General features: G+C 40.5%; 1 protein-coding gene across 2 annotated transcripts in view; it reads left to right on the top strand.

Moving 5' to 3' along the window:
• Nucleotides 1-24,280, top strand: part of TMCC3 (transmembrane and coiled-coil domain family 3) — a 311,857-nt gene that overhangs the window by 52,355 nt on the left and 235,222 nt on the right. The gene's annotated exons all lie outside the window — the stretch shown is intronic.

Here is a 24,280-nt window from a genome sequence, read left to right as displayed (position 1 = left end):
TTAATACTTTTCTGGGCAGATTAACTGAATGAAGTAATATTTAACTTGGTCTAATAGAGTGTTAGCCAGAACAGTGCCTGATAACAACAACAATTATACTAGCTAATATTTCTTAAGTGGTCACTATGTGCCATAAATATTATACATGTGTTCACTAATTTAATCCTCACAAAAATGCAACGAAGTAGCTGTTATTTTTACTCCCATTTTATAAATGAGAAAATACGGTAGGCATAATAGTGAGGGCTAGAACCTGTGATTGGTTTTATATTCCTAAGAGTAACAAGGGAAAGCAGATTTTACAGTAAATTCTTTTTTTAATTTTTTTGAGACAGAGTCTCACTCTGTTACCCAGGCTGGAGTGCAGTGGTGCGATCTCAGCTTATGGCCCACCTCCCGGGTTTAAGCAATTCTTGTGCCTCAGCCTTTTAAGTAGCTAAGGTTATAGGCTTCAGCCACTACACACAGCTAATCTTTGTATTTTTAGTAGAGATGGGGTTTCACTATATTAGCCAGGCTAGTCTTGAACTCCTGGGCTAAAGCGATCCGCCTGCCTTGGCCTCCTAAAGTGCTGGGGTTACAGGTGTGAGCCACTGCACCCAGACTACAGTGCACTTCTTTGAGATTGAGCTCAGTTTCATAAAATCCTAGGTAGTATGTAATACATAATTGATTTTGCATTAATTTGTTCTCCTTTAGATATCTATCATAGGGTTTTTAACTTCTAATTTGGAATTTTTAGACATCAGTAATGTTACAAAAATTGAATTTACTTATGTATTTATTCAGCAGCCTTTTTGGGGCCAGTTTATGAGTTTGATTTTAGGGATGCAAAGATGACTGAGCCCATAGTTCCCTGTCCTCATAGAGATGTCATCAAATGGCAAAGAGGTATAGTTCTTCAAGCAGTTATCATTTCTTATGCCATGATAGGAAAAGTGGTTTCAAGCATCTTGTTTTAAAAGTCAAGAGAAAAGTCTGTAGGCTGCCTGCTCTGGGTCTGGAAGCCAGGAAGGTGTCACACCTCTCAGATGACTTTTGAGTGTTCCCCAGCCCTGGCTCGATTTTACCCAGAGCCCTCAGCTGCAGCTGGTAGCATAATGTTGCTCCTGAATGTGGATTTCTTAAGGCCTGTGAGAGGGCTTGTTAGGGAGAGAGATCATGTGCTGTGAAAGAAGCACACAGGCCCCTTTGACAGCCTCCTTCAATGCCCTCTTCACAGGGCCAGGTGTGCTGTTTGTACTGCAAATGAAGAGAGGAAAGCAGAGGGCAGGAGAGTTCCCTTGTGGGGGAAAGGAAAAGGCTGGGAGTGTGCTTGGCTGTGATGGAACTCATTTGACACTGAGGACTGGGTTATTCTTGTTTGTTTGTTTGTTTTTTGAGACACAGTCTCGCTCTGTCGCCCAAGCTGGAGTGCAGGGACACGATCTCGGCTCACTGCAACCTTCGCCTTCTGGGTTCAAGTGATTCTTATGCCTCAGCCTCCCGAGTAGCTGGGATTACTGGTGTGCTACCTCACCTGGCTAATTTTTGTATTTTTAGTAGAGACAGGGTTTCACCACGTTGGCCAGGCTGGTCTAAAACTTCTGACCTCAAGTGATCGGCCTGCCTCAGCCTCTCAAAGTGCTATAATTAGGTGCGAGCCACCACGCCCAGCCAGGACTAGGTTATTCTTGATGCATGGTGAGCTCTGGGCCAGGGCCCCAAGGGCTGTGCTTACTCATGTTAGCCCTAGCTATGAAGCCCATGCTTCCTTGGTTGAATCAGCTTTAAAGGAAAACAGCGGGAGGGAGGAGACAGGAGCCAGTGTCTCTGGGAAATTCCACACCAACACTCATTTTAAGTCAGTAGGCAGGGTTCTGAGCTCTTTCTTAGAGAAGTTGACTCTAGCAGCCAACCTAGGGCCTTACTGTAACCTGGAAGTGCCATGCCTCTGAAATCCAAGTTGCTGTTTGGTGTGCTGTAATGATTAAATATTCATTTGTCTGATGGATTGTGTGATTTCACAGCTAGTGATACTCTCTAGCTGAAATAATTGGCTGAAAGCAACGTTGGGAGGTTTTTGTGTTTGAAAAATATTTATTGAATGTTTTATATGTGCCAGATGTTATTCTAAGTAATTTTCATCTCCTTAAGTCAGATTTCACCACAGCCCTGTGAAGCCTGCACTACTATCCCCTGGATTTTTATCTGTTTTGTATATTCCCATATCCCAGTGCTTGGCACGTAAAAGGTACTCAATATTTGTTGGACAAATGAATAAATCTCATATGGCTAGACATTTTGGCTTTCCAGGTAGCATCATGGGAGTTGGGCCTGTGGTATATCCTATGTCAACAGCAAGGACAGAAAGACACAGATGCTCCAATTTGGTTTAGAAAAAAGCTTTCAGAACTAACTGCATTATTACTTTGTGGAAGACTTCCTTTTTAAAGCCCTAAAATATTTCAGACTTTATACTTGGCCTAGATGTTAAGTAAAAATTGTCTACATCTGTCAGGATTGGGTCAATTGATTAGATTCTGAAATTCAGCAAATAGTTTTAAATTTTATTTATAGCTACAGCCATAGACTTTGGAACAACCTCATTTGTGCCACTCAGGTTATCTTTAGATGATTGTATGATTATAGTAAAAGCCAGTATTAGGTTTTACCCATATACCAGGAACCATTTTCAATGTTTTACATGCATTAACATTTTAATAACCAGTGAGGTAGATACAATTATTATTTCCCTCTTACAAATAAAATAAATAAGTGTTGAGAGATGACCCAACATCACACAGCTAGTAAGTGATAGAAGCAAATTCAAACCTGGTTAGGCTAGCCCAGAGTCTGTTTCTTAACTATTATACTCTAGTGCCTTTGATATACAAAGTACTTGGAGAAATCTTATTCAGAAAAGAGCCTATCTCTTTGAGGGAAAAGAAAGAAAAATCTTTTCTGCCATTCTTCTCTTCTCATACTGTTCCTGCTGTCTGACCTGCTCCCCTCTGTATTCTGGGTCTTCTTAAAAAAATCTAGTCACAAAAAAAATTTTCAACTCAACCAAGATAATGCTGGTATGATTTGAGGTGATTCCAATTTTTTGCCTTGTTTTTCTAGTATTTCCATCATGACACCATATTTCTTGTACATTTTTTGTTAAAATTAGCATTTCAAATTGAAAGAAAACTTAGAACAACCTAGTTTGATTAATATTGCCTCAGTTTCAGTAGTATACACTCTGCTCATATAGATCTTCATCCTTCCTCCTTTATGTTGTTATTGCCACAGATTATATTCTTATATAGTTTATGCCCACTAACATAGATGTATTGTTTTATGCATTTTCCTTTAAATCATTTTGGAAAAAAAGGGTAGTTACAAAGCAAAAGTACCATAATATATTGGCTTTTATATTTATCTATTTAGTTAATTGCCAATTTATTTCTTCTTATGGCTTTGAGTTATTGTCTAGTGTTCTTTCATTTTAGCCCAAAGGACTCCCTTTATCATTTCTTGTATGGCAGGTCTACTGGTAATGATTTCCTTTACCTTTTATTTATATAGAAATGTCATAATTTCTTCTTTATTCTTGAATGATAGTTTTGTGGGATATAGACTTGCTGGATATAAATTGTCAGATATAAAATTCTTGGTTTGCAGTTTTTTTCTTTAAGGTCTTTGAATGTCATCCCACTGTCTTCTGGCCTCCATTGTTTCTCATAAGAAATCAGCTGTTAATTTTATTGAGTTTACACTGTGCATGAAGAATCACTTGCCTCTTACTGCTTTCAAATTTTTCTCATTGCTTTGGGTTTTGATACTTTAATTATATGCATTTCTATATGGATCTCTTTGAGTTTATCCTGCTTAGAGTTCATCTAGCTTTTTGCATGTGTATATTCATATCTTTAATCAGATTTAGGATGTTTTTGGCATTTATCTCCTCAAAGATCTTACTGCTTCTTTCTTTCCTTCTCCTTCTGAGTCACCATAATGCATATGTTGGTCTACCTGATGATGTCTCACAGGTCCCTTAGACTCTGTTTACCTTTCTTCATATCTTTTCTTTCTGTTCCTCAAATTGGATAATTTCAGTTGTCCAATCTTCAAGGTTGCTGATCCTGTTTTCTGCTTTTTCACATCTCCTCTTGAACCTTTCTAGTAAGTTTTTCATGGTAGTTATTGTACTTTAAAGTTCTAGAATTTCTGTGGTTTTAAAATTATTTCTGTCTCTTTACTGATATTCTCATTTTGTTTATACATTGTTTTCCTGACTTCCTTTTAGTTCTTTGTCTATGGTTTCCTTTAGCTCATTGACTATATTTAATGGAACTGATTTAACACTGTTGATAGTAATTCCATTGTCTGGGTTCACTTGTTAATATTTCTGACAAATTTCATTTCTTCCTGTGAATGACTATATTTTTCCATTTCTTTGTATGCTTTGTAAATTCTTATTGAAAATTAGAAATTTTGAGTACTATAATATTATAACTCTAGAAATGTCATTTTCCCGCTGCTCAGGGATTGCTGACTTTTTTCCATTAAGGGCTAGTGCTGTTAATTTGTGACTTTTCCAAACTCTTTTTGCAAATATATGTTTCTTATTTTGTGTGGTCACTGAAGTTTCTGTTCTGTTATCTCTGTGGTCAGCCAGTGACCTGAAAAACATTTCCTTAAATTTCTGGTTCCAAAAAGGGAAAAGTGGGTGGGAGTTGTTTCTTAAAATTTTGCTGTGGATGCTGCCAGGGGAAGTTGATGTCACCAAGAGGGCCAAAACCAAAGTGGGTGTCTGCATCAAACCCTCAGGCACTGCTAGACCAACAAAAATGCACAACACCAATTTTTGGAGGAGAAAGTCCCCACTACCTACTCTGGTGTCAGCCAGCCACTCCTAGAACATGAGCTGTCATCCTCAAAGCTGTGGTGGGAATGGTAGCTAGTTCACTTATGGTGCTGTCTTAGAAAAGAACAGCAGTCCCTCCTTTCACCAAGCCCTCCCCTGGCTGTTTTACGTGTCTAGTTAGGTTCCACAGTTCCTAAATAGTTGGTTCCAGTCACTCCTCCCAGGTCAATAGTTGCTTTAGTAGAAGGATAGCTCCTAGAGCTTCCTGCGCTGTTAGTTTACATGACATCACTCCTGAAAGCCTGGTTTCTATTTTTTATTTTTTTCTCCAGCTTTACTGAAGTGTAATTGACAAATAAATATTGTGTATATTAAAGGTATACAACATGATGTTTTGAGGTATACACACACATGCACACATTGTAAAACAGGTACTATAACCTAGCTAATTAACATATTAATCACCCCACGTCATTCCATTTGTTCATATGCGTGTGGTGAGAATGCTTAATATCTATCTACTCTCTTAACAAATTTCAAATACAAACCATTGTTATAAATTACCATCACTATGTTGTTATTAGGTCTCCAGAACTTATTCATCTTATAACTGAAAGTTTATATCCTTGACCAATGTCTTCCCATTTCCTCCACTGTCCAGCCCCTGGCAACCATTATTCTATTTTCTGTTACTGAGTTCAGCTTTCTTAGATTCTACATGTAGATGAGATCACACAATATTTGTCTATCTGTGTCTGGTGTATTTCACTTAGCATAATGTCCTCCAAGTTCATCCATGTTGTCACTTATGACAAAATTTCATCTTCTTTTTTAAAGCTGAATAATTTTCCGCAGTGTATATATAGCACATTTTCTCTATCCATATACCTGTTGCTAGACACTTAGGTTGTTTCCATATCTTAACTATTGTCAGTGGAATGCAGATACTTTTTTGAGAATATGATTTTATTTGCTTTGGATATATACCCGGAAGAAGGATTTCTGGATCATATGGTAATTCTATTTTTAATTTTTTTCAAGAAACTCCATACTGTTTTCCATAATGGTTGTACCAATTTATATTCCATTATCAATGCATAAGACTTGTTTTTTTTTCCTCCTTGCCATACACTAGTTAACTTTTGACTTTTTGATCATAGTCATCCTAAGAGGTGTGAGATGATATGTTATTGTTTTGATTTGCATTTTCCTGATGGTTAATGATGTTGAGTACCTTTTCATATACTTTTTGGCCATTTGTATGTCATCTCTGGAAAAATATCAGAGTTTTTTGCCCAGTTTTTTTTCTTGGAGACAGGGTCTTGCTCTGTCGCCCAGACTGTAGGGCAGTGGCATGATCATAACGCACTGCAGCCTTGACTTCTGGGGCTCAAGCAATCTTCCTGCCACCTGAGCAGCTGGGACTGTAGGTGCATATCATCATTCCTGGATAATTTTTAAATTTTTTTCTAGAGACAAGGTCTTACTCTATTGCCCAGGCTGATTTCAAACTTCTGAGCTCAAGGGATCCTCTTGCCTCAGCCTCTCAAAGTGTTAGGATTATAGGCATGAGCCACTGTGCTTAGCCCCTTTGCCCATCTTTAAGTTGTGATATTATTATTATTTTTTGCTGTTGAGCTGTATGAGTTCCTCATGTATTTTAGATATTAACTCCTCATCATGGTTTTCAAATATTTTATCCCATTCCTTTGGTTGCCTTTTCATTTTGTTGATTGTTTTTGCTGTGCAGAAACTTTTCAGTTTGGTACAGTCCCCCTTGTTTGTTTTTGATTTTGTTGCCTGTGCTTTTGGTATCATATAAAAGAAAAAATCATTGCCAAGACAAATGTAATGGAGCTTCAAGTTTTCCAGTTTTAAGTCTTAGGTTTAAGTATTTCATCCATTTTAAATTGATTTTTGTGTATAGCATAAGATAAAGTTTTGATTTCACTTTTTTGGCACATGGATATACAGTTTCCTCAACACCGCTTATTGAAGAGACTATTATGTACCCATGTGTGTTCTTGGCACCTTTTCCATATGGTCATTATTTGACTGTGCATGTGTGGGTTTATTTCTGGCCTCTCTATTCTGCTCCACTGCATTTGTCTGTTTTTATGCCAGTACTATACTGTTTCATTACTATAGCTTTGTAGTATAATTTGGAATCAGTGGCTGTGATGCCACCAGCTTCATTCATCTTGCTCAAGATTGTGTTAGCTATTTGGGGTCTTTTATGGCTCCAAACAAATTTTGAGATTGTGTTTTCTATTTCTGTGAAAAATGCCAGTATAATTTTGATAGGGATTGCATTGACTCTATATATCGCTCTGGGAGTATGGAAATTTTGACAATATTGATTCTTCTGATACATGAACACAGAATATCTTTCTGTTCGTATCATCTTCAATTTCTTTTATCAATGTTTTATAATTTTCACCACACAGATCTCAAGTCTTGTTTGTAAAGGGATAAAACTTTTTTTATTTATTTATTTATTTTTTTTTGAGACAGAGTTTCACTCTTGTTATCCAGGGTGGAGTGCAATGGCGCGATCTCGGCTCACTGCAACCTCTGCCTCCCGGGTTCAGGCAATTCTCCTGCCTCAGCCTCCTGAGTAGCTGGGATTACAGGCATGCGCCACCATACCCAGCTAATTTTTTGTAGTTTTAGTAGAGACGGGGTTTCACCATGTTGACCAGGATGGTCTCGATCTCTTGACCTCATGATCCACCTGCCTCGGCCTCCCAAAGTGCTGGGATTACAGGCGTGAGCCACTGCGCCCGGCAACTTTTTTCTTTTTATAGTAGAAAGGGGCACTCACAGGGAGAAGCACCAGCCAGAAGTTCCCTTCCTTCCATTTCTATTAGGTACGTCTTGGGGTCTCTGCCCTCAAGGAGTTCCTTGGAAGAGGAAAGAGGCACGTAAAGTGGAAAGCTTGCAGTTCCACAGAGATACTAGAAGTGCAGTAGCAAGAACAAAATGTTGAGGGGACAGAGGAGGGAGGGCTTCAGGGCTGTTGTAAAAGCTTCAGGAATAAGCGAAAACTCTATTTCCCCAAGCATGGCAAAGTCTTTGCCAGCTGTCAAGGTCTGGGTGCCGGGTAGTAAATGCAGACGCCCCCACTCAAGCCTCCCTTTAAGGCACTACTCCTTGCTGTCTCCGCTTCCTTGCCTCCTGCTCACGCCTCGGTCCTACCCCAGTCAGACCCTCAGCCTCACTCTCACTGAAACCGCTCTTGCTGCTTCCACGTCCGCTCCTCAGAGGCGCATCCCGATCACTATACTCAAAGCGGCACACTTCTCTCTGTCCTCTTACACTGCTTGACTTTTATTCATAGTTGTGGCAGACCTTGGTGTTATGTCTATGAATGGCCAAGTGATTTTCATTTAACTTATGTATGTATTTATTCAACTGACATTGATTGAGCACCACCATGAAGCACTGCCCTCAGCTCTGGAGACAAGTAGACAAGACAGTTTTGCTTTCATGGGGTTTCTGTTCTTGCATGGAGGGGCAGACCAAAGGCAAATAACAAGCTAGGCAATTTCCGGTAGTGGTAAATGCATGGAGAAAGTCAAGTAGGGCAATGAGGTAGAGTGATTGGAGGCTGGGAAAGAGCTTCTTTCTCTTGGGTGGTCAGGGAAGGCCTTTCTGTGGCGATAGTATGTGGACTGAGACTTGAACAGTGAGAAAAAGCCAGCTGTTATGGATTGAACTGTGTCCCCTAAAAATTAATATGTTAAAGCCCTAGCCCTAGTACCTTAGAATGTGACCCGATTTAGGATTAGGGCTCTTGCACATATAATTAGTTATGATGATGTCATACTGGAATAGAGTGGGTCTCTAATCCAGTATGACTGGTGTCCTCAGAAAAAGGACAAATTTGGATACAGATAACACATGAGGAGACTGGCATGTGTTAAAGGTAGAGATCTACAAGCCAAGATATCTACCAGAAGCTAGGAGAGGGCCGGGCGTGGTGGCTCACGCCTGTAATCCCAGCACTTTGGGAGGCCGAGGTGGGCAGATCACCTGCGGTTGGGAGTTCGAGACCAGCCTGACCAACATGGAGAAACCCCTTGTCTACTAAAAATACAAAAATTAGCCAGGCATGGTGACACATGCCTGTAATCCCAGCTACTTGGGAGGCTGAGGCGGGAGAATTGTTTGAACCAGGAAGGCGGGGGTTATGGTAAGCTGAGATTGAGTCATTGCATTCCAGCCTGGGTGACAAGAGCAAGACTCCGTCTCAAAAAAAAAAAAAAAAAAAAAGCTAGGAGAGAAGGATGGGACATGCTCTCTCTCACAGCCCTCAGAAGGAGTCAACCTGCCAACACCTTGATCTTGGATTTCTAGCCTTAATAACTGTGAAACAGTAAATTTCTGACGCTTAAGGCACCTGGTTTGTAGTACTTTGTTATGACAGCCCTAGTAAACTGATACACCAGAGTTATGGGTCTGGGAGAATAGTGTTTCCAGCAAGGAAACAGAAGGTGCAAAGGCCCTGAGGCAGGAACTCTCTTAATCTCAGTATATTGTGGTTATTTGTTTCCATATGTGTCCTCTTATCTTGACTGTGTGCTCCTCCAGAATGAGAACAGTCTTATTTACCATGATTCTCCTGTGTCTAGCATGGTGCTGGACGAGGATGGGTGCTCAGAAGGTGCATGTTGAGTCTGGGAACATATGTTCCTTTAGCTATAAACCTACAACCTCACAGACAATGGATTTCATAAATATTTAAAATTTTTGCCAATGTGATCACCCAACTATTGTCTTAAATTGTATTTCTTTTGTTTTTGAGTTTGGTCATTTTTTCATGTTTATTAGCCATCTGTATTTTTCAATTTCTTCTTTATGTCCAATTTTGTGGGTGGGAGAAGGATTTAGTGTCTTCCTGATTTCAAAGAGCTTATTTACTATTTTGGGAATTAAGATTTGGATTGTCAACCATTATAGCTATTTTTTACACACTTTTTAACTTTGTTTTTGTTATAAGAATGTGTATGATTGTTATATGTCAAAGTATAACCATGTTTGCTTTTATGGCTTCTGAGTTTCATGTCATTTTTGGAAATATATATATATACTGAGTCCATAAAATCTTTCACCTATGTTAAAAAGAAAAAAAAAACACACAAAAAACCCTACTCTATTGTCCAGAATGCAGCTTGTTTTCTCCAGCTTATCCTGGAGGTATTAGATATCCAGTTAAATGTATTGCTTGGGATTCTTCTGCTATAAGCAACAGGAACTATCTTAAATAACAAGGTAGAAAGTAGTTGACTCAGGTAAACGGAACTTAGAAAGGAGGAGGTAGAACGGACCTCAGGGATACCTGGATCCAGGGGCTTAAACAACTTACCCTTTCCCTCTTTCTGTCTGTCCATCTCTGATTTTGGTCCCTGTTCACGAAAGGGCCCATGCTTTAAGCACTTCCTTGTACCTCCACGCAGTGGGGCAAAAGGATCCTGGCCACTTTGGGATCATAGCCTTACAGCTCTCAGTCCAAGGGAAGATATGGACAGTTTCTTCTCAGCTTCAGTAGAAAAAAAAATCTCAGAGAATGGACCCTGCCTGGTCATATTGGGTCATCTATGCCCCCCACTCCCTCCCCCAAGTTGTGGCTTACATAGGGTAAGGGGAAGATTCAAGCCTTCTGGAGTCACACAGGGTCAGGGAAAGGAACAATTTCCTGAAGAATAACAACACACATCTCCCTCTCTGAAATCAGGGAATATACATGAAGGCGCATGTCCCGTGGTGGTTATCAGCTTGGGCTTTGGACCTGCCCTGCCTGGTTCAAATCCTGACCTTGTCACTCGGCAGCTGCTGGACCTTGGACTTGTTACTCTCTGTGCCCCATAACAGGGATAATAATGGTACTCACAGAGAGGATGTTGTGAGGACAAAATGGGCTAATACACATAAAGCCCTTGGAATGGTGCCGGGCACTCCTATCTATGCTACATATGTAGGTGTTATTTATTATTTTTGTCCCTGTTTTAAAAGAATGCATTGGTATAAGCAAGGAACCTGTATCTTCTGATTTTTCATTCTACCCCTTTTCTAGGTAATATTTTTCTTCATGGCCTTTTCCTCCTTCTATGTTATTTCAGATGTGAACATTTGGTTCATTTACTTAGCAGCCAGTTCTATTTTTTTTTTTTTTTTTTTATTTAGTTTTTTTTTTTTTTTTTTTTTTTTGAGATAGAGTCTCACTCTGTCACCAGGCTAGAGTGCAGTGGTGCGATCTCAGCTCACTGCAATCTTCATCTCCCGGGTTCAGGTGATTCTCCTGCCTCAGCCTCCTGAGTAGCTGGGACTGCAGGCACCCACCACCACGCCCAGCTAGTTTTGTTGTATTTTAGTAGAGATAGAGTTTCACCATGTTGGCCAGGATGGTCTCAATCTCCTGACCTCGTGATCCACCTGCCTCGGCCTCCCAAAGTGCTGGGATTGTAGATGTGAGCCACCATGCCTGGCCCAGCCAGTTCTTAACCCTCAGTAATTTTGTCTTTAAAACCCACATTCACATGTATTATTAGGACGTTTAAGGTGATTTGATTTGTTTGTGTTTACTGAAAATGGGTCTATTTTCATTAGGTATGAACTAAAGAAGGGAATACAGTCATTCCCCACGTAATGACAGCTTGGTCAATTTTGGTCAATAACAGATGGTGCTCCCATAAGATAATGGAACTGAAAATTCCTATTGCCTAGTGATGTCATAACCATCATAATGTGGTGCAATGCATTACCTGTTCTATGTTTAAATGTGTTTAGATGCACACATACTTCCCACTGTGTTACAGCTGCCTACAGCATTCAGTACAGAAACATGCTGCACAGGTTTGTAGCCTAGGAGCATTAGGCTATACCATGTAGCCTAGGTATGTAGTAGGCTTTACTGTCTAGGTTTGTGTAAGCACACTTTAGGATGTTCACACAGTGATAAAATAGCCTAATGACAAATTTCTCAGAATGTAGCCCTGCCATTAAGCCCCATTGTTAAGCAACACATGACTGTATTTCATTGCAGCTGCAGGAGTTGCGTTTGAGATCTATAAGACCTTTGAATTTTGAAAGCCAAACCAGTCAGATAAGGTCTGAAGATTAATAATAGTTAATGTATTCTTCTGTGTAAGATCTTAAAAGAAATAAAGAAAAAATAATAATAGTTAATGTATACTGAATACTTCCTGCGTGCCAAGCACTGTGCTAAGGGTTTTATGTGGATTATCTTATTGATCCTTACAGAAATGCTGCTAGATGGTGAACCTATGAGTAAATCAAGGGTCAGGAAAGTTGGCAGAGTTCTCCTAGATGGGGATCTGTGAGTTAATGCCAGTCTCTTTGATGGTAATGTCTGAGCTTTGACTAATAACTTGGTGACCATCATTTACCATGAGAGGGTAATGGTAAGTGAAATACAAGATTTCAAATTTGAAAAAAAAAAGAAAAATCAAACATACAACTAGCTATGAATAAACAAAATAACATTATTGGCTATTGATACATAAAGACAGTTTCAAGATTACCATAGAAATCCTGGCATAGTTGGGTCCCAATTTTATACAAAAAATATTTATGTTTTTCTCTCATATATCATATATGTTAAAATTAATCTATACATGACAACAACACACTGATCCTAATTTATTTTTTAAAAGTTATTCTTATGATATTGTCATATTTTATCTTTGTTCTTTGGGACTGTGAAGTTTAAATGGGGCATCACAATTGTACTTCTTGCATCCAAAAATGACCCCAGTTGTTAGACAAGAGGAAAAGAAACTAGTGTCTGGGACAGATATTTCATCATTTTCCTATTCATAGAGAAACGGCTACTGTGCATGCTCTGGTGTACCCAGGCTATGCATGGATGCTTGTAGATTACATATTTTCCACCAAAGACTGCCTGCTGCATTCCAGGCACTGGTCTTAGTGTTGGTGATATATCAGTGGACAAGACAGACAAACTCCTCTTACTGGAGCATGCATTCTAGTTGGGGAATATAGGCAATAAAGAAGTACATGAATCTAGTATAAAATATATCAAGTGATGAAATTTTATGGAGAAAAAGCAAGGGAGAGGGAAAGAAGGTGCTTTGAGGGATGGATTACAATTTAAAATGGAATGATCAGGGAAGGCCTCACTGAAAAGGTGATGTTTGAATGGAGAAAGGGGAGAGAGGGAGCCTTGTGGGTACCTGGTGAAGTCTCCAAGTCATGGGAATAAGGCATAAGCTGGAGCTGGCTGCGGTGGCTGCAGATAAGTTGGGACTGGGAAGAGTACCATGAAGGGCTCAGGGCCCATTTATGGAAATGACTCTGAGGGCGCAGTTGGGGAGATACAGGAGCGAGGCATGAGATGCCCATTAGCCATCTGAGCAGAGGTATTGAGTAGGTAACTGGATGTAAAAGTCTGGTTCTGGGGTAGAGATTACACATTTGGGAGCCATCAGTGTGTGGATTGCATTTAAATCCGTGAAATTGGATGAGAGCACCAAGAGAGTTACTGTAGATGAGAAAGTCTGGGACTACATTCTCAAGCACTCCAAGAGTTGGGAAGATGAGGACAAAGTTGTGAAGGCAACTTGGAAGGAGCATCCAGGAAGGAAGAGGAAAATACAGTAGAGAGAAGTGCCTTGCAAATCAATTAAAGAGATTTCAGGAGGAGAGTATGTTAATTCTATGGGTTTCTGCTTATCAGTCCAATGAAATGATCACAAATTGACCACTGGGTTTAGCAGTGGCCACTGGAGCTCATTCGTGCAGTTTCTTTGGGAACTCACAACTGATTAATGTCATCCGTCAGGGTTTTTCTCTGCAAAGTGGACATTATGTGCTCAATTGTACACCCTGCGGGGCTAACGTTCAATTTTTTCCTGCTTTACTATCCCAGCAAAATGTTTCTACACACCTTCATAGATGCAGGTGTTTTTTTTTGTTTGTTTTTTTGAAATGGGGTCTCACTCTGTCACCCAGGCTGGAGCATAGTGGCATGATCTTGGCTCACTGCAACCGCCGCCTCCTGGGTTCAAGTGATTCTCCTGCCTCAACCTCCTAAGTAGCTGGGACTACAGGGGCACACCACCACACCTGGCTAATTTTTGTATTTTGAGTAGAGACGGGGTTTCACCATGTTGGCCAGGCTGGCCTTGAACTCCTGACCTCAAGTGATCCACTCTCCTCAGCCTCCCAAAGTGTTGAGATTACAAGCGTGAGCCACCATGCTTGGCTTCGTAGATGCAGTTTTTAAGCTGAGGGAGATTGTAATCCAGCTGCCTCATCTCACTGCTGTGGAGAACAAGGCTTGCACAGGTTGAGACAAGCAGGTTTGTTCATGGTAGAATCAGAACAGCAATTCTGAGATTCCTAATGCCAGACCTATTGTTTTGTCAGCCACACCTGGCCTGTATGCTGAAAGTCATAGAAGATCAATTACGGGGTAGAGAGAGAATGGCTCCTTCCTTGTTCCTCTAATTCTTACTGGTTTTCTTTCTTTCTTTTTTTTTTTTTTTTGTCTGATAAACTCATTGAGCATAGATGGAACATAGAACTCCAGAATGCTTGAAGTTCTTAAAAACATGGTTTGATTCCCAGTTCTTCCACTCACTAGCTTATGACTTTGTGCTGGCCAATTCATCTTAATGAATGTCAGTTTCTTCATCTGTAAAATGGGGATAATAATGGCACCCCATATAATTGTGAAAATCATACTGCCATTTGCCTGTAAAGTGCACTCACTAGCTGTATGACTTTGTGCTGGCCAATTAATTTCAAGGAACCTTAGTTTCTTCATCTGCAAAATGGGGATAATGGCAACCCATAGAATTGTGGGAATTAAACTGCTGCTTTCCTATAGAATGCTCCCCACAGTGCCAGTACGTGGGAGTGTTCCATACATGGGGGCTCTTGTGATTATTAGGATATTGGGACTGTAGTTTCCAGGATATTGCTCTTGATAAAATTGTCTTTTAAAAGATTTTTAATTGATGTCATTGCCTGCGTTTTATTTATGAAACAGATTGAGTAGAGTCACAACCACAAATCTGTAACGATATACCCTAAAGAAGTTGCCAGATGTCTTTTTCTTTTTCTCCTGGTTGCTGCTACTAGAAGAAAAACTGCGAAAAAAAAAAACAAAAACAAAAACAAAAAAAAAACCAACACACTGCGCAGTCGGGGAAAATACATAATTTGTTCCCCTTTGTCAGCACTGAGAAAACAAAACTATCAGTTTCCAATTCCCCAGCTTGCTGTCACTCACGCGGGGAGATAGCAGTGGGAGGGAGCAGCTGCACGTGTCACATATACCTAAGAACTTGATACCTGGGAGGTAAGTGTTCACAGACTCCACGATGCTTGAGGGTTGCTCTGACTATTTAGAACATCTCTGTGGTTACTTTTAGGAATAATACAGATTGTTTCCAGTGAATCTGCACCAACTCTTTCCAAAATATACTTGGAAAATTAATTGGTAACGCCAATTAAGTGGTAATGTGTGGTTATAGACTTTCCTTTCTCAAATCAGCATGCAGTTAAAAAAATTATTGATCATACTAAACCTCTAGTAACAGCGGTAAAACATTTCTTCATTCCAGTCCCTTTTTTGGGGGGGTTGGTGAACTGTTTCCCTGATTCTGTGCGTGGCTGTGTGCATGTGTGTGTGCGCCTGTGTGGAGAGCAGAGCTTGAGAAAGGAGAGTGTGGGGAACGTAAAGGAGAAGTGTGAGTTATAGAATATCTTTCAGAGTTGTTGCAAGTGTAATTCTTTAAGCACATACAGGAACTTGAATGTACTCCAAAGTGTTTTAGCGTTTAATATTAGGGCAGGACCTGATGCATGAATAGAAAAGATAAATGTGTTTAGATGGTAATTAGTGACATCATTTCTTTACATTCATGCAGTTAACATTGGAATTTCAATTATAAGCCAGACATTGCACTAGACATGGGCCAATAAATAATAATTATTGCTAACCTCTTTTTGTTAGGTTTCACATGATGTAAACAGTAACATGAAAATGGTAAGAAACTGTTAGGCTGGGTGAGGTGGCTCACGTCTGTAATCCAGTACTTTGGGAGGCTGGGTGGGTGACCAGCCAACATGGTAAAACCCCGTCTCTACTAAAAATGCAAAAATTAGCTAGGCATGGTGGCACGTGCCTGTAATCCCAGTACTCAGGAGACTGAGGCAGGAGAATTGCTTGAACCACAATGTGGAAGGTGAAGATTGCAGTGAGCGAAGATCTCATGCCACTGCACTCCAGCCTGGGCTACAGAGCGAGACCCAGTCTCAAAAAGGAAAATAAATAAGTAAATAAATAAAAGAACTCTGTGTTACACAAGTGCAGTGAAAAATGAGTTTCTTTTCCATCCCTGACCATCCATTTTTCTTGACTGCCCCTCCTGAGAATGTCACTGTATATCCACTTATGTATGTATACATCATTATAATCTATTCTTGTTTTTTAATACAAATGAGATACTTTAAAGAGGGTTCCACCTCTTTTTTCATTCAGCATTTGTTCTTGTTAATATGTTAACACCAACCAATATACTCCATTGGTTTTATTCTAGTTGCATGGCATTACATTGTATGGATGTACCGTAATTTAATTTTCCAGACTTCTAACTTGTTTCAAAATGGGTACATTACCTTCGGCACCACAGGGTTCTCTTGTAATGAGAATTACACAAAATAGCATCTATGACTACCACCGTGTGCTACCACCATGGTGCTGGCACATAGTTGATTTACAATAAATATTGGTAGAAAAGATGAATTGGTCTTGTTTATTCATTTATTTTGCATATTGTTTTCTTTATGGATAATGAAAAATAAAATTTATTGCTAAGAACTATCACATATTCCAAATTAAGGAAGTCTGTGCTAATGAGGTTTGTGTCCTATCAGCTGCATCTCTAGCATAGTGACACATTCAGTTTGCATAGTGACATACTCCATTAGTGTTCTTGATGACAACAACATAAATAGATCTGTTTTAGAAAGCTGTTTCCATCAGCATCCAGGAGGAAATGTAACTCTTTATAGACTGGCAAACTCTGACACATTGCATTCTGTCGGGCAGGCATTTTAATTTGAATGAATGACAGAGGCCTTAAACTCAGTTCAGACTCTGGAATCATGTAAACATTAGTCAGAATTGTTCCCATAGTCCTTTAAGCCTTCAGAGAATCTGATTCTGAAGACCCACGAGATGCTTTTTGGGTGGAAGAATATTCCACTCCCTGTGAAAGAGCTTCTCTGTGTTTCACTTCAGGCATGCCTTGGTTCATTAGACAAATGGTCTTCTTCAAGGTCATCTGTGATACGGGTTTTTAGAAAGTGGCTCGGTTATTACTTATCTGCCATTCAGTTATCTCTGGTGCTTGGAGGCCTGTGGTGGGGAAGATTCCCCAGGGAGGACACCGAGGCATATATAATGCAGACTCTGCCCTGAGGAAGCTAGCATGTTGTTTGGAGAGACATGACCCTACCCTCAGACAGCAAGCAGTACAGTGTATGCTGGAAATAAGGAGCAGGGGCTCTGGCATCAGACTGCCTGGCTCCCCTCTTTTGCTGTGTGACTTGGCAAGGCAGTTAACATCTTGCATCTCTGTTTCCTCATCTGTAGAATGGGAATAATAAGAGTACTTACCTCATTGTGGTGAGAACTGAATGACTTAATACGTGGAAAGTGCTTGAACAGTGCCTGACACACAATGAGTACTTAGCGATTGTTAGCTGTTGTTACCATTACATGTAACTCTGCAAAATGAAAATGGATGACAGTAGCTACGATTTTGTAGTGAGATATTGGACTTGCAAATGAAAGTCTTTATGCTAAGCATTTTGCATTTGATATCTCATCCAATCCTTAGGATAATCTGTGAAGTAAGATATTTTAAAGATGAGAAAATTGAAGTTCAGAGAGGTTAAGTACCTTGCCCCAAATCATACAGCCATTAAGTAATTTGAATTCATATCTAACTCATGCTCTTTCCTCTAAACAATAGTTCTGGGGAAATAAAGGAAAGGAAGTAACCTTCATTTTGTGGATGAACAACAAGGCTTAGAGCACTTAAGCTGCTTGCCCGAGGTCCCACGGAAACTCAGGTTTTCTCAACACATCCCAGTGTTTCTAGACATCCGTGGGGCTGGCACACAAAGGAGGACAGAATGGAATGTCTTGCTCCTGAGGAGACGGGCAGGACCAGTGCACCCAAATAGGCCAACTGGGGCCAAATATAAAGGGAACTCTTTCTGCGAAGCCTTCCAATGTGAAATGAGATAAGCAGTGTATTTCTCTCTAATATGAAGGAATTTGGAAGTAGATTGTCCAGAGTTGGTTATGGTGTTTTCATTAGGTTGTCTGGGTCCCAGTTTCTTCCAGCTTTCTTCTTCTTGGCCTTTCAGGTGCTGCCCTTGTTTTTACAGTTTACAAGGTCTCAGCCATCAATCATATCTCTGTGCCAGGAAGTGGGGAGAAGAATGGCCAATCTCTTCTCTTAGAACTTTCCGGTAGACCCACCCAACAGGTCTGCTTACATCTCGTTGGCTTCCTAGTTGTAGAGGTTGACTGAGAAATGTTATGTTTTAATGGGACAGAACTGTGCCCAGCTAAAAATTGGGTTCCATTACCAAGAAAGGAGAAGAGAATGAGAATGTGTAGAGAATGAGCAGATTTCTACCACATTAATTTATGTAGCCCCCTTAGGTAAGAAACTGAAATTCAAAGAAGACTTGTAACTTGTCCAAAGTCTCCCAGCTGACAAAGGTAGAGCAGGGATGGAGACACAGGGCGCTGTCTCTTGGCTTCTGTTTGTTGTACTTCTACCCCAAATCCACACCAAGGTCCAGACTAGGGTTCTGGTTTTAGGATTCTGAAGGTCTTTCACATGAAGCAGTTTTATCAAATTAACAAGAGCTGCTTATGCCTTTGGGGGAAACTGACTGTTGGTGATTTATTTTTTACTTATTAGTCTTATGTCCTCCAGTGTTTTTCTAATTTACTTTTCTTTTATCCTGCCGTTTTATGAATTCAATATTATATATCTTTTTAGTCTCTTTAGTACTTATCGATCCTTTTGTGTACCTACTGAAGATTGCCCCCGGGCATTCAAATGCTGGTAAGGAATAATTACTATGCCAGCTAGTGAAATAAAAATGACAATACATGAACCTTCCCCTAGGACATGGGAAATTGAGTCGAAAGTCTAGATTTGCTTCATTATTCCAGGAAGAAATACCACTTATTAGAATACTTCCTGTTGAGATCTATTGTTTTTCTGGGTTCTTTTTGGCTTTAATATGCTTATTCATGGGGGGAAAGTTATAGTTAAAAAATAAAGCCATTTACTCAACAGTTCTGAGCTAAATAGTTGTGATCCCTGCCTTCACATAGTTTACTGAATAGCAGGAAATGCAGTTACGATTGAATATTAAAAAAATGCTATGATGGAACAATTAGAGTTGCTGTAAGCACACACCAGAGACACCCACCCAGTATCTGGAGGTAAGGTAAGTCCTCCTGAGGAAGTGACATTGCATGCTGAGCCCTCAAGGTGATCAAGAATTAGCCCCAAGTTTTTTCCGGGCATAGGAAGCAGAGTTCATAAAGATTGAGGAATGAGGGGAATGTTGGTACATGCCTCTGATTTCCTCGAATGCACCAACATCTGTCTCATTCCTTGGTGAGGCTCATTCATACTGAGCCTACTCAAGAGACTAGAGACAGTAGATGGGGACTAGTCAGTTGTAGCTAGGTCACACAAAGTCTGACGAGCCACACAAAGGCTCCTTCCTACGTTGGGATCCCATTAAAGGCTTAAAACTATGGAATGACACCTGAGATTTGGGGTGCAGAAGGTGACGGAGCGCATTTCAGCATGTGCAAATGTCCTGAGGTGGAAAGGCTGAGCATGAATGTGGAACCTAAAAGGTGGCCACCTTCACTGGAGTATAGGAAGCAAGGGAGCGGCATCCGGTGAAGGCTGGAGATGAAGTCTCCACTTTGAGTCTTATAGTCTGTTAATGATTTTTTTCTTTATCCTAGGAAAACCATCACTTTAGCTTCTGGGTAGTGAGTAGATTGGGGGTGCAGCTAGCAAGAGTAGAAGAGAGAAACCAGTTAGGAAGATACTGTAGTTGTACAGGGAAGAGAGGTGATTATGGCTTAGACTGAGATGGTCAAATGGAAAAAATAGAGAAAAGAGGAGCAATTCATGTAAATTTCGAAGAGCTTGCTGAAGGACAAGGGTTAGGGATTAACTTGCTTATTTCCAGCCTGGTGTTTGCTTATGAATACGGAGATCCTAACTCATCGGGCTGTCCACAGCGGAGGCTGTGATCTGGGAGGCTGGTAGGGCACAGCCTCAGGATGGAGCCATGTGGTTGCCCAAATGCTAGGAGGGAAATTCACTGGATGCCTCCAGGGGAGCTGCTTACTGTTGGACAGGAAGGGAAGCTGGAGTTTATCTTATGATCATGCAGCTTGGATGCTTCTTGAGCTACACTCTTCACCCTCCCCTTGTTTTCTCCTTAACTTTCATTCCTTGTCAGGGTTCTGACCTCTGGAGCCTGGTAGAGCAAGTGTAATCCCTCTTCCACATGACAGGTGTTCCAAGGCAGCTGTTGTTAACAAGTCTTCCTCAAAGTACACATCCCTGTTCCTTCAGCCATTCCTCATGGGGTTTATCTTTGAAGCACTTTGCCAACCTGTCAGTCACTTTCTTTCAGACACATTTCGTTGTATAGTGTCCTTCCTAAATGTGATGGATTGCAGCTGGCTGTCACCTTGACAACAGAGACAAAGGTCTTAGGGGAAGAGGACAGAAATTCTTTAACATTTACATCTCTCATTATTAAAGGTAATATATAGTCATAGAATAATATTGAAAAATACAGAAAAGTATAAGGAAAAAAATTTAAATTCCTGTAATACTACCACCCAGAGATAATTAGCTGAAATTTTGGTTTAGCTTCTTATCTTTTTTATATGTATTTATTATTTTAAGAATTGGTATAGATAGATCTCTTTTGTATTCAACTTTTCATGTCACTGAAAGTGCTCATCATCATTATTTTTTTAACCATTTCCTGATATAATAAATGTTTCTAGTTTTTAACTTTCATAAATAACATACAATGGTACATAAATAACATAAGTAACAGCATTGCAGCACATAAATCTTTTTGCTTGTCTTAGCTCCTTAGGGTAGATTCCTAAATGGAATTACTGGGTACAAACATTTTCTGGGCTGTTAGTATATATGGCCAGATTGTTCTCCAGAAGGGATTTACCCATTCCACTTCCTACCCCAAAACACAGATAGGCAAACTTGTTCGTTTCAATATGCCTTCGCCCAGTGCAGAAGGGTATAAGTGTAGATATGTCCCAAATACAAGGAGGGGAGGTGTGGATGGAATATCACTAATTCAAATAGCTGACATTTTTGGGTGCTTATGTGTGTGCCAAGTGCTTGCTAAGCATGTTTCATATTTATATCAAGTACATCTCACATCACCACTATACATCATATGCCACTACAGATAAAAGGCTGGGCACTGGGGCTCACACCTGAAATCCCAGCACTTTGAGAGGCTGAGGCAGGTGGATTGCCTAACCTCAAGAGTTCGAGACCAGCCTGAGGCCAACATGGCGAAACCCTGTCTCTACTAAAACTACAAAAATTAGCCGGGCGTGGTGGTGCACACCTGTAATACCAGCTACTTGGGAGGCTGAGGCATGAGAATTGCTTGAACCCAGGAGGCAGAAGTTGCCATGAGCCAAGATTGTGCCTCTGCACTCCAGTCTGGGTGACAGAGGGAGAATTCACCTCAATAAAAAAAAAAAAAAAAAAAAAAGACACATCATTGAGTGATTTGTCAAAGGTCACACAGATAGTTTGACAGTAAAGATAATTTTTTGGGTATAAACAACATAATATTGACTAAAAGAGGCTTTCATTCTGGATTTATTTTAAGGTAAACTTTTTTAAGTGTAACATACATACAGAAAAGTGTGCACATCTTTAAGCATATTTCTTTATGAATTAACACAGTTGTCACCTCTGTACCTACCATCCAGATCAAAAAATGGAATATTATCAACATCCTAGAAGCAAATCTCTCTGGGCTTTTCCTAATCAATATCCTTTACCTCATCAACAAAGGGAACAGTCCTCATTTCTAACATTATTGGTCATTTTTGTCTATTTTTGAAACTTATATATATGAAATCATAGTGTACATATTCTTTATTGTTTTTGGTTTTTGCCTTTAATATATTGATCATGAGATTACCTTATTGTGTGTAGCAGCAATTTCTGCATTTTGCTTACTGGACAGCATTCCTTTTGCATGATATTTTATGTGTGTGATTGTATCACAATTTATCATTTTGCTGTTTATTGATGGACATTTATTTCTCCTTTGGGGCCACTGTAAATGCTGTGGTTGGGAACAGAACTTTTTATCTTCCTTCCTTCCGTCCGTCCTTCTGTCCTTCCTTCTGTGCTTCCTTCCATCCTCCATCCCTCCCTCCCTCCTTCCCTTCTTTCCTTCCTCTCTCACCCAGGTTGGAGTGGTGCACAATCGTAGCTCACTGCGGTCTCAACCTCCTGGGCTCCAGTTATACTCCAGCCTCAGCCTCCCAAAGTGCTGGGATTATAGGTGCAAGCTACCACACCTGGCTGGAACATTTTTGCTCAGGCCCAGAGGATGCTGTTATATAATTCTCTATTTTTCCATATCTGAAATATTTCTTCTCTCCACCTCAGGCCCCCAAGTAGCTGGGATTACAGGTGCATGCCACCGTCCCTGGCTAATTAAAAAAAATTTTTTTTTTGTAGAGACACTGTGTTGACCAGGCTGGTCTCAAACTCTTGGGCTCAAGCAGTCCTCCTGCCTTGGCCTCCTAAAGGGCTGGGATTACAAATGTGAGCCACAGTGGCTGGCTGAAATATTTCTTTTAAAAAAACTATCGCGTGTGTTTGTGTGTGTGAGACGGAGACCACATGCATATGCAGAAAGGAGCGAAGCTGGGGGTGTCAGGGGCCCTGCCGAAGGACAGTGTTACAGATCCCCCATGTCAGAAAATGTGGGCGCAGCCTCGTGGAAGAGGACTGCTCCAGCCAGTGCGACAGAACACTGCTGCTGGCAGCCACCAGCAGGAGCTGCTTTGGGAGGAAGAGTGCTTCTCCAGTTTAATTATGAATTTCAGGGAAGCGAGTCATGATCCTTTCCAGGCTGCTGTGCTGGATGGAAGGATGCCACTGGGAAGCCGCCGGGCATGGGAAGTACGCTGAGGGGAAGGGGTGGGGGACTGCGCACACCCTGTGACCTCTGCGAGGGCTGCGTGTCACCATACAACACGGTGTCAACACTAGAGATTTGGGTTACATGTCTCATCAGTCCCGCAAATCATTGATATCTGCACTTGGAAAATAAGTGCTTATGGTGAAGTTAGACAGAACTAGGGTATCCCACGTCCTGGTGTTCCTGGGGCAAATTACACCTGTTTTCCTGGCACTTGTTAAAGCACCCCCTTTTATTCCCAGAAATGTCCTCCTTTGTATCACATACGACCACGTACTTAGACACAGTGACTGAGGCTCTGTCACTTACGTGCACTGTGACCTGGGACACGTCGCTGCAGCTCTGAGCTTCATTTCCCACACCTGCCGCACAGGGCTGTGGCAAAGATGAAAGGAGGCAGTGGGTGCAGGGCCCTGAGCCCCGTCTTGACTCAGGAGGACTCAGGTTGTAAGGCCTTTTACACTTTCTCTTTGCTACGTTATCATTGGAGATAGAATTTTCTTCAGACAGGGATGATAAACTGTGAAAGTCAGAGACAGCAGAATCTGGGAAGTTGTGCATTTTTCTGTCTTATCTCTTTAAGAATTTGTTTTACTTCTTCCTGGTGTAGAAAGAGTAATTAATTGTTTGGGCTTTCCTTAAGGGTTCTACTGTGAACGCAGAAGCTAACAAACAGCAATTTGAGATGTGAAGTCACCATCAGTTAAGGAGAGTTGGGCTTCAGTGTCCCAGTCCGCTCTTTAGGGGTGTCATTAAGAAATCCTGAGACATATTAAGTGTGTATAAGGTGACCATACAGTCTACTTGTTTATGTCTGTTGTCCTCTTGTAATTATTAATAGCATTCTTTTTCCTTCTCATGAGTGTCTCAGTTAGGACAGTAAGTTATATGGTTACCCTAAATAGGATCTGTGGAAGCCCATCCTCAGGTGAGATGTCTTAGACTAGAAACAAGGCAAATATCCGTTAACAGGGGAATGGGTAAATAAATAGTGGTATATTCCTAAACTAGAATACTATTACATAATAATGAAAATGATTGAAGTATAATTACGGGGGTAAACATGGATAAAACTAAACAAATGCTTAATGAAAAAGCAAGTTACGGAAGAAT

Source organism: Cebus imitator, unplaced genomic scaffold (genome assembly GCF_001604975.1).
Source record: "Cebus imitator isolate Cc_AM_T3 unplaced genomic scaffold, Cebus_imitator-1.0 Scaffold18, whole genome shotgun sequence".
In the NCBI taxonomy this organism is placed as follows: Eukaryota; Metazoa; Chordata; class Mammalia; order Primates; family Cebidae; genus Cebus; species Cebus imitator.
Note: the sequence above shows the minus strand (reverse complement) of the source record. Positions and strands in the feature narration are given on the sequence as shown.